Source organism: Asparagus officinalis, chromosome 3 (assembly GCF_001876935.1).
Source record: "Asparagus officinalis chromosome 3, Aspof.V1, whole genome shotgun sequence".
NCBI lineage: Eukaryota > Viridiplantae > Streptophyta > Magnoliopsida > Asparagales > Asparagaceae > Asparagus > Asparagus officinalis.
Window position 1 is genome coordinate 98,972,262 of NC_033796.1, and position 10,394 is coordinate 98,982,655.

Genomic DNA, 10,394 nt, shown 5'->3' on the forward strand with positions numbered 1-10,394 from the left:
TCTCAATCACAACAAGGAACAATCAATGCAACTAATCATGTGCAATAATATCATGGCATATCATGTAATCAAAATTAAGAGTCATAAATTTATGAACAACCAATTATGTAATTCAAAAAATATTTTTTTTACATGACAATTTATTTTAAATTATTTCTCGTTATAATTAATCTAAAATAATTCCTTTTCAAAATAAATTCCTTTAAATTTATTTCTCGTAGTAATTATTCTAAAAATACTCTTTAAAAATATTCTCTTTCTTTTTCTTTTCTATATGATCAGTAACCATTTCTATTTTTAAAAATATTTCTTATTATTTAATATCATTCATCAACAATCCCACGCAGGTTGTCACAATATTCACATTTTAACTAATCTATGCACGTCATTAATTAACAGTATATCAAAAATTATAAAGACGAGTCAATGAGTAATGGGATCTTGCCTCGGGTTCGTGGGTGTGAATAGAGCAGCGGGGGATAGCGGCGAGGGGCTGTTGCGGCTGGTCGGCGTGGGTTGTCGACCTGTCAGCCGATTGGGCGTTTGGAGTGCGGCGCGTTGCTGTGGTTCAGAGGGCTACAGAGGCGTCGTGAGGGGAGAGACGACGGTGACGATGAAGAGGCGGGCTGCTTGGCCGTCGGCGAGTTGAGGGTGGATCTAAACGGTGGCAGGAGGCGGAGCTGCGGCCGAGGGCGGCACTAGTGGAAGAGCTGCCTGGGCAGATCTAGGCAGCATTCAGAGGGCAGAGATAAGCGAACTCAGGGCGGAAGAGCCGTGCGGCTGGACTTGGTGGCTGAGCCGGCGGCTAGAGCGGCGGTTGATCGCGAGTGTCTCGGGTTACGGACAGGGATGGATCTGCGGAGAGTGCTTTGGGAGGCGTGGTGGGTTGTGCGTCGTAGGTTGCTACCTGGGCGACGGTGCGGAGGAAGGGCGGCGCGAGTTGGGCGCAGTACGATGGTGAGGGTCTAGCGGAGAAGGGAGAAGAGGAAGGAGAGCGGGGGCTAGGTGAAGGAGAAGATGACGGACGGGTGTAGAGGAGGTGGATGGTGATGGGGAGGCACAGAGGCGAGTGGACGAACGAGAGGAGAGGGTGGGGGCTTGTGTGTTGCTTGAGGCGGAGGAAAGAGAGAGAGGGGGTGGGGGGAGAGAGAGAGTTTATATATATTTAGGGTTAGGGTTTAAACATATTTTTAAATACAATTAATAATAATTAAGTACTAAATTAAATAATTATAGAAAAATTATTTACAAAATAATACATACTAGTAACATTAACACAACTGATTATACAAAATAATATGAAATAGTAATAATAATCACACAACGGATTATACAAAATAATACGTACTAATAATAATAACACAACAGATTAATTCAAAAGTTTTTACTATACTAAGTTAATTTATAATATCAAAATCATTTAATTAAATATAAAATAGGATTTGTAAATCATAGAAAATTTTAGAAAATCGAGAAAATACAAATACTCTTTTAAAAATAATAATTTAATATTTTAAAATACCAAAAAATTATTTTAACTAGTATCAAAAATTCACGATCATTACATTCTATCCCCTTAAAACAAATTCTACCCTTAGAATTAAAATAAGAAAGAACCCAAGGACAGAGATATGGAATGAGACTCAACTCAACGCATATAGAGAAGAATTCAAAATAAATTGCATATCCATAAGTAGAGCGTGAGAAAAACACAAGTTAAAATGTAGACACACAAACACTAAGTCATCACAATATAAATATACAATTCGTTATAATAAAAGCACTAGGGATATATGAATATAAAATATATAATTCACTAGTATCGAAAATTCACAGTCATTATACCACCAAAAGGGAGATGCTTGCCTTTTGATAAGGAGAGTTTTATGAAAGGAATCTATTAGTGTTTGCTAATCTGATTTAGAGAGAGATCCTTTCTTAAGAGAAAGGCCCAGATACTTGAAAGGTGGGTAGGCAAAGGAGCGGTTAAGAAGTTGGCCACGAATGGCCCTCGATTGACAATTTTGCCACTATAGTAGAGGTTGGATTTAGAGAAGTTGATTCCCAAACCTAATACATCTTCAAAGAGATAGAGAATGGACTTAAGAGTGGAAATGTTGTTCTTGTCAACTTTACAAAAGATCAAAGTATCATTAGTAAATTGTAGTGATCTAATATCATTTGATTTTGCCTTTAAAGGTGGAGTTCAGAGAGATCCCCATGGCTCGTGCTAGTGGATAGCATTTTGTTAAGGACGTCCACTACAATAATGAAGAGAATATGGGATAAGGGATCCCCTTGCTTGAGACCCCTATAACAGTTAAATATGTTGGTGGGTGAACCATTAACAATGACTGAAGATTTGGATGAGGATATAACATTGTGAACCCACATGTACCAACGTGGCCCGAACCCCCTATCTCTGAGAAGGGTGAGAATGAACTTCTAGCTGACGCAATCAAAGACTTTCTTAAAATCTATCTTAATGATGCATGCTTCTTTCTTCTTGGAGAAACAAAATGAAGCATTTCATGACCCAGAACAATCGGATCCACAGTGGATTTCCCTAATTGGAAAGCAAATTAGGTGTTATATACTAGAGAAGGCAGATACACCCGAAGTCTAATATCTAAAACCTTGGTAAAGATTTTAAACAGACCATTAAGCAGGCTAACGGGTCTAAAGTCATTGACACTGTAGGGGTGATCTGATTTTGGAATGAGGGACATGAATGAGAAATTGATTTTTTGGAGGAGGGTTGCATCAATATAAAGGTGGGAGAAGAAAGCTAGAAGCTCCTATTTAGTGGTCTCCCAAAAAGTTTGATAGAATAGGATGGGGAATCCATCAGGCCCTAGAGCCTTCTCTAGATGGAGGCCAAAGACTGTTATCTTGATCTTATCAACAGAGAAGAAGGAGTCCAAGGGTGGGAGGCCTAGGGTAGGAGAGGAGTAGAGGTGGTCCCAATCCAGCTGAAAAGAAGAGGGGGTTTTCTTTGAAGAGGCTATAAAAGCAAATAAAGAAGGCTTGACGTTTGTTAGCCTTAGAACATAGGAGGGAGTCATTGTGGACCAGGTGAGGGATGTAGTTTTTTCTCCTATGGTGAGATGAAATTTTATCGAAGAAGGAGGAATTAGAGTCCCCGCCCTAAGCTAGAGCACTTTGGACCTCTGCTTCCAGTAAATTTCCTCCAACTTAATTAAGTCAAAGAGAGAATCTACAAGGGAGTGTCTGAGAAGGATTTCAGAATCTAGGAGAGGGCAAGATTCTTCAAAGGTGTGAAGGGAGTGGATATTCTCTATGATTTGAGCTTTGTTGTGTTGTAGAGAGCTAAAAGTATTTTTTTTCCCACAATGTGAGTCTTCTCTTGAAGAGTTTGAGCTTAGTGTAGAAAGAGTCAACCGAGGAACTAGGGCATGTGAAATTAAGCCAACAATGAATTGTGAAAGACTTGAAGGAGGAGTGCGAGACCCAAACTTTCTCAAACTTGAAAATAGACTTAGGAGATGGGCCGGAAGTGTTGAGGATGATGAGTGAGTGGTCTGAACAGGAGGAAGGGTAAGAAAATTGAACAAGAGAAGGGATTTGGGTTTCAAAATCTGAGAGCATCCAATGCAAAGTGACCTTTTATTCCCTTGTTTTGTCATGGCATAAAGAATCTATCGAGCCTAGCCATGACAAGGGTGGATCTCATTTTAGACCAAGTGAATTTCCTGCCATTAAGAGGGAGGTCCATCAAGAAGAGGGAGTCGATAAAACATTTGAAGAGGTTCATATTCCTAGTAGAACCAAACTTGCCACTTCTTTCGTGAGCAAATAAGGTGATGTTGAAATCCCCAAAGTGGGACCAAGACAAAGGGAACATATGACGAACTCTCTTGAGTTCCGACCAATAGACATCTCTCTCTTCCCTATCACGCATATACAGAAGTGACAACAAATTTCTAGTTAAGATTTCTACGAAGAAGCATGACTAAGATAGAGAAAATGCCAATGTAGGAGTCTAGACAGTCAAACAGATAGTCATTTCAACCTAATAGCACACCACCTCTAGAGTCAATCGCATCTAAATGAAGCCAGGAGCTGATTCTATGACCACTAATCTTTTTCAGAGCTAAAGGTCTAAAGGCACTAAGCTTGGACTCTTGGATACCTATGATATTAACTGTAGAGAATTGGATGCCATCTTTAACCAGTCTTCTCTTGGCAGGGCCATTGAGCCCTCTAACATTCCATGTACCAAGTTTCATACGATAAAGGACAACACAACACCCACTAGGGAAGAAGGTGGGGGAGTCAAGATGTGGTCCCTGCTCGTTCCGACTTTAGAGCTCTAAGGTGAGCCAGACCCTCAAGGTGGATAAGCTCCTTAGCTCCACAGTTAGGTAAAATAGAAGCTAAAGCTATGTCATCCTTGTGATTTAGTGACAAAGAGATAGAAACATAAGAAGAGGACTTACCTCGCTTGGAGGAAGAGGAAAGAGATCTTGCTGTAGCCAGGTGTCGCAAATAAGTTTTGCGGGCCATGGCCTTTGCATCACTCTGGCCTTACTAACAATCCTCTTCTTGCGTCTCTCGGTAATGTGCTCAAACCCAAGCGGGACAGAGGAGGACTTAGCCTTGGATGACCCACATGGGGAATCAGACAAAGAGTCAGCAAGAGGTTAAGGATGACCTGGCGGTAGGTTAGAGCCCCCTACCCCCTGAGCTTGCATGAAGCAAATCTACTGATCACGCTCTACTATCATGTTGTGGCCATTCCAAGTCACCTCAATCAACTCTGATTCAGTAAAAATATACTACGCCATCTGAAGCCCCAAGTTGATGCGATTTGACCTAGGAATTGGGGCTACCTCCGCAAGACTCTGAATTAGCCCCGAAAATCCTACCACTTTTGAATTTGAAAGTGAAAGGACCAAATTAGCCTTCCCCTTCTCCTTATCCTGAAGCTTCTCTGGTGATCTCCACCTAACCTATCTGGTCAAGACTAATTGACCTCTACATTATGGGTCCCCTATAAACCTAGCCTCACTCTGAGGAAGTATTACCCTTCCATTTGGCCTGGTGCTCTTGGACTTTGGGATTTTCGAAAGCCCTCTTAGAGATCTTGTTGCCGATAACCTAGTCATTGTATAGCCTTCCATGAGGTTGTTGTCTACTGGAGAGACATAGCACCTGATCCTCTTGGGGATATCGGAGAGGTCCCTGACTTTGATGAGGACCTTACAGTCTCTGAAGCTTTCATGGAAAGCAACATCTTTGGAGCTCATGATACACTCCCCCACGTCCTTGAGAAGAGCTTAGAGAAAATCCCAATCCCACAGGTGGTATGGCAGACGATAAAGGAGGATCCATGTGAGGAATAGCTTAGGGAGGACGGTGAGGCTGAGGTCCTCTAGTCATCTGAGAAACCTACCCTTGAAAGAGCCTATATCTGTTAGGTTGGGGGTGGATACCAACCTACGACGGCGGAGGAGCTCCGACAAGCTCCAGGAAGACACAGACGAACTCGAGCAGTTGAGCTCGATTGGCGAACGCGATGGTGACAGAGCGAACGCGACCCTCGACAGAGCGAACGCGACCCTCGGTGTTTGGAGCTCCGACCTCCGCGTTCAGCGCCCACGCTCGTGTTTCTGGACTCCGACCCTCGCGTCCGTTCGTGCGCTGGCGACAGGCTGTCACCATCCCATCAATGTTTCGGTTATAAAAAGCCCCTTTGATGCCCTAGGGTGCTTTGCTCCTCCTCCCCGAATTTTTCTCTGGCGGCGGATGCCTTAACGCAGCAGCGTTCCCATTCGGTCCTCTTTTGAAATCGCAGCAGCGATTTTACTTTTGATCTCCAGCTCTCAAATAGTGTTTTGAGGGGAGATTAAGAAAGGATTTAAGAAGAGAGAGAAAACAAAAGAGGGGATTTTATTGTGGGTATTAACACTGTAGCTACAGTGTTTGTTTGAGGAATCTCAGTTTAGAGATTTGCTCTTGATTTGTAATTTCTTGTTAGATTAAATAAGAAATTGACTGTGTGGCTCCCGAGGACGTAGGCAGTTGCCGAACCTCGTAAATCTTGGTGTACTGTTCTCTATACTGCGTTTCTGTTGCATTAGGGGTTTCAGCGTTAAATTCCTAACAACTGGTATCAGAGCGTGAAACGATCTAGAGGAAGTCAGATTCAAGTGGGAGCCATGGCCGTAGATGAGGGAAAGGCAAAAATGAGACTTGAGAAATTTGATGGAACAGATTTTGGATTCTGGAAAATGCAGATAGAGGATTATCTGTATCAGAAAAATCTGTATCAACCTCTCTCGGGGAAGAAGCCGGAGGGTATGAAGGAAGAAGATTGGAATCTTCTGGACAGAAAAGCCCTCGGAGTTATCAGATTGACATTAACTCGCAATGTTGCGTTCAACATAGCGAAGGAGAAGACCACGGCGGGTCTTATGGCAGCACTCTTAAATATGTATGAGAAGCCATCAGCCTCAAATAAAGTCCATTTGATGAGGCGTTTGTTTCAGATGATAGGAGATCCAAATCCAGAAATCCCAACAGTTCGAAGGCTATCGAGTGTTGGAAGTGCGGGAAAACCGGGCACTACAAGAATCAGTGCAGGAGTGCACGGGAGGAGTGGGAGGCAAATGCAGATGTGAACGTTGCCTCCACCTCAGGAGGAGATGATGCGCTGATATGCTCTTTGGAGAGCAAGGAGGAGTCTTGGGTGTTGGACTCGGGAGCATCATTCCATGCTACTTCTCAGAAAGAATTCCTCGAGAAGTATATCCCCGGAAACCTTGGAAATGTATATCTTGGTGACGATCAAGCATGTGCCATTATTGGCAAAGGTGTAGTGAAGATTAAGCTGAATGGGTCAGTATGGGAGCTGAAGGATGTCAGGTATATTCCCGACCTGAAGAGGAACTTAATCTCAGTAAGCCAGCTGGCTAGTGAAGGCTACACGATGACTTTCCATGGCGATGACTGGAGGATTTCGAAAGGCGCAATGACGATTGCCAGGGGCAGGAAGACTGGTACCCTGTATATGACAGCGGGTGCACGTTGTTCGATCTCAGTTGCGGCAGGCAATGAGACTTCAAAGCTGTGGCACCAGAGACTCGGTCATATGAGTGAAAAGGGGATGAAGGTTATGCACACAAAGAGAAAACTTCCAGGTTTACAATCAGTAGAGATTGATGTGTGTGAAGAATGCATACTTGGAAAGCAGAAGAGAGTTAGCTTTCAGACAAGTAGCAGACCCCCCAGGAAGCAGAAGCTAAAGCTTGTTCACTCAGATGTTTGGGGACCAACAACCACCGCGTCGATTGGTGGGAAACACTACTTCGTGACTTTTATTGATGATCACTCTCGGAAAGTATGTGTCTACTTTCTGAAGAAAAAGTCAGAAGTGTTTGAGGCTTTCAGAAGATGGAAAGCCATGGTCAAGAATGAGACCGGTTTGAGGGTAAAGAAACTCAGAACAGACAATGGTGGTGAGTATGAAGACACAAGATTCAAGAAGTTCTGCTATGAGCACGGTATCAGAATGGAGAGGACCGTGCCCGGCACGCCTCAGCATAATGGTGTGGCTGAGCGCATGAATAGAACGTTGACAGAGAGAGCCAGAAGCATTCGGATGCAGTCAGGTCTACCGAAGCAGTTCTGGGCAGAAGCAGTCAACACAGCAGCTTACTTGATCAACCGAGGTCCATCGGTTCCATTGGAGCACAGAATACCAGAAGAGGTATGGTGCAGAAAGGAGGTAACCCTCTCACATCTCAAAGTTTTCGGTTGTGTAGCTTATGTGCATATAAGTGATCAAGGCAGGAATGAGCCTGATCCCAAGTCTAAGAAGTGCACATTCATCGGGTATGGTGAAGACGAGTTCGGCTACCGCATTTGGGACAACGAAAATAAGAAGGTGATCAGGTGCAGAGATGTGACTTTCAACGAGAAGGTGATGTATAAGGACATGCACAAGACAGATTCCAGTGACTCAGAGAGCGAGTCAACATTTGTAGATGCAGATGATGTCCCAGATAACCTCTCGGAAGAACCCAATGCAGAAGGTCCTCAGCCAGAAGAGCCTGTTGGACAGATTGGTGCACAGAAGCCCGACGCACCAGCTCCGATATTGAGGAGAACTACTCGTCCTCCTGTGCCTAACAGCAGATACATGAATTATATGTTGCTGACAAATGGAGGAGAGTCTGAAAGCTTTGATGAAGCTTGTCAGAGTGGAGATGCGAGCAAGTGAGAGTTTGCTGCGAAAGAAGAGAAAAAATCTCTGATCTCCAACCAGTCATGGGGACTAGCTGAGTTTCTCATGGGGAAGAAGGCACGTCACAACAAGTTGGTGTATCAGGTGAAAAAGGAGCAGAATGGCTCCAGAAGATACAGAGCCCGACAAGTTGTCAAAGGATTTCAACAGATTATCCAAGGAAGAAAGGATCCAGCGGATATGTTGACACCGACGAGTTGTCAAAGGATTTCAACAGAATATCCAAGGAAGAAAGGATCCAGCGGATATGTTGACGAAGGCAGCGACCTTTCAGAAACTGAAGTTGTGTGCAACTTCAGTTGGCCTTCATGCATAGATGATGAAGGCGGAGCCACACAGGAGAGGAGCTTGGTGAGATAGCCCGTTGCCGTCGGTTTGGTCTCCAAGTGGGGAGATTGTTAGGTTGGGGGTGGATACCAACCTACGACGGCGGAGGAGCTCCGACGAGCTCCAGGAAGACGCAGACGAACTCGAGCAGTTGAGCTCGATTGGCGAACGCGATGGTGACAGAGCGAACGCGACCCTCGACAGAGCGAACGCGACCCTCGGTGTTTGGAGCTCCGACCTCCGCGTTCAGCGCCCACGCTCGCATTTCTGGCCTCCGACCCTCGTGTCCGTTCGTGCGCTGGCGACAAGCTGTCGCCAGCCCATCAATGTTTCGGCTATAAAAAGCCCCTTTGATGCCCTAGGGTGCTTTGCTCCTCCTCCCCGAATTTTTCTCTGGTGGCGGATGCCTTAACGCAGCAGCGTTCCCATTCGGTCCTCTTTTGAAATCGCAGCAGCGATTTTACTTTTGATCTCCAGCTCTCAAATAGTGTTTTGAGGGGAGATTAAGAAAGGATTTAAGAAGAGAGAGAAAACAGAAGAGGGGATTTTATTGTGGGTATTAACACTATAGCTACAGTGTTTGTTTGAGGAATCTCAGTTTAGAGATTTGCTCTTGATTTGTAATTTCTTGTTAGATTAAATAAGAAATTGACTGTGTGTCTCCCGAGGACGTAGGCAGTTGCCGAACCTCGTAAATCTTGGTGTACTGTTCTCTATACTACGTTTCTATTGCATTAGGGGTTTCAGCGTTAAATTCCCAACAATATCTATGAGCTTCAGGCCCACAGCTTGGTCTAGGAGATCATCAGAGGGGAATTGCACCATAAAGTGGTTTCTAGTGGTCCTCGCGATCTTGTGCAGCCAGTTCTTCAGGTTGAAACAGTAGGCAAGCATTTCACTAAGCTCAGGGATGGATAGGTGCCCAACGGCTAGGTGGAAGATAACATAGGAGGTAAGCTCCTTTATAGTGGTTAGGGTTTTTAGGGGAAGCTCCAGCACCGGAGGGGAAGTGCTGGATTTCGAAGTGAGAGGGTAATCTGTGGAGATATAGTCCTTGTCGTGGTAGAGAAAGCAGACGAAGTCACCTTCAGGGTAGTCCCTGGCCATATGGGGATGTTTGTGACAGAAGAAGCACTTCGAAAGCTAGGGTTGTGGAGGAGGAAACTACAACCTAGAGGTGCGGCGCAGTCTCTTACGATTGATCACTGTAGTTCAACCGGCTGCTTGATCTGGGGATGGGGAAAAGTATAGAAGTGGGATGATACCTTTTTGTGAAGCTGAAAGGTTGGCATGTAGATGATGACTCTGGGCATTTTTTGAGAAGAGGGATGAGAAAGGTTTTAGAAAAGAGGGGATTCTTAGTCGGTTGTGCATGCTTGGGAACACGCGGGGGAACAGGGGATTGAGGTTGGGGTTAGTGGGTGTAGAGCCATTAATGTACACTAGTAGAAAAACTAGCAACCTAGACGGAACAACCTAGACGGAATATTTTTCCGTCTAGTTTGATTCAAACTAGACGGAATGAATTCCGTCTAGTTTGTTCCGTCTAGGTTGACACAAACTAGACGGAATGTTCCGTCTAGTTTGTTAATCTAGACGGACAGATCAACCTAGACGGAATTTCCGTCTAGGTTTACTCAACCTAGACGGAAATTTCCGTCTAGGTTGATAGGTCAACCTAGACGGAATTTCCGTCTAGGTTGATCTGTCAACCTAGACGGAAATTCCGTCTAGGTTGAGGCAACCTAGACGGAAATTCCGTCTAGGTTGCTAGGGCAAATTAAACCCCTCTTCAGCC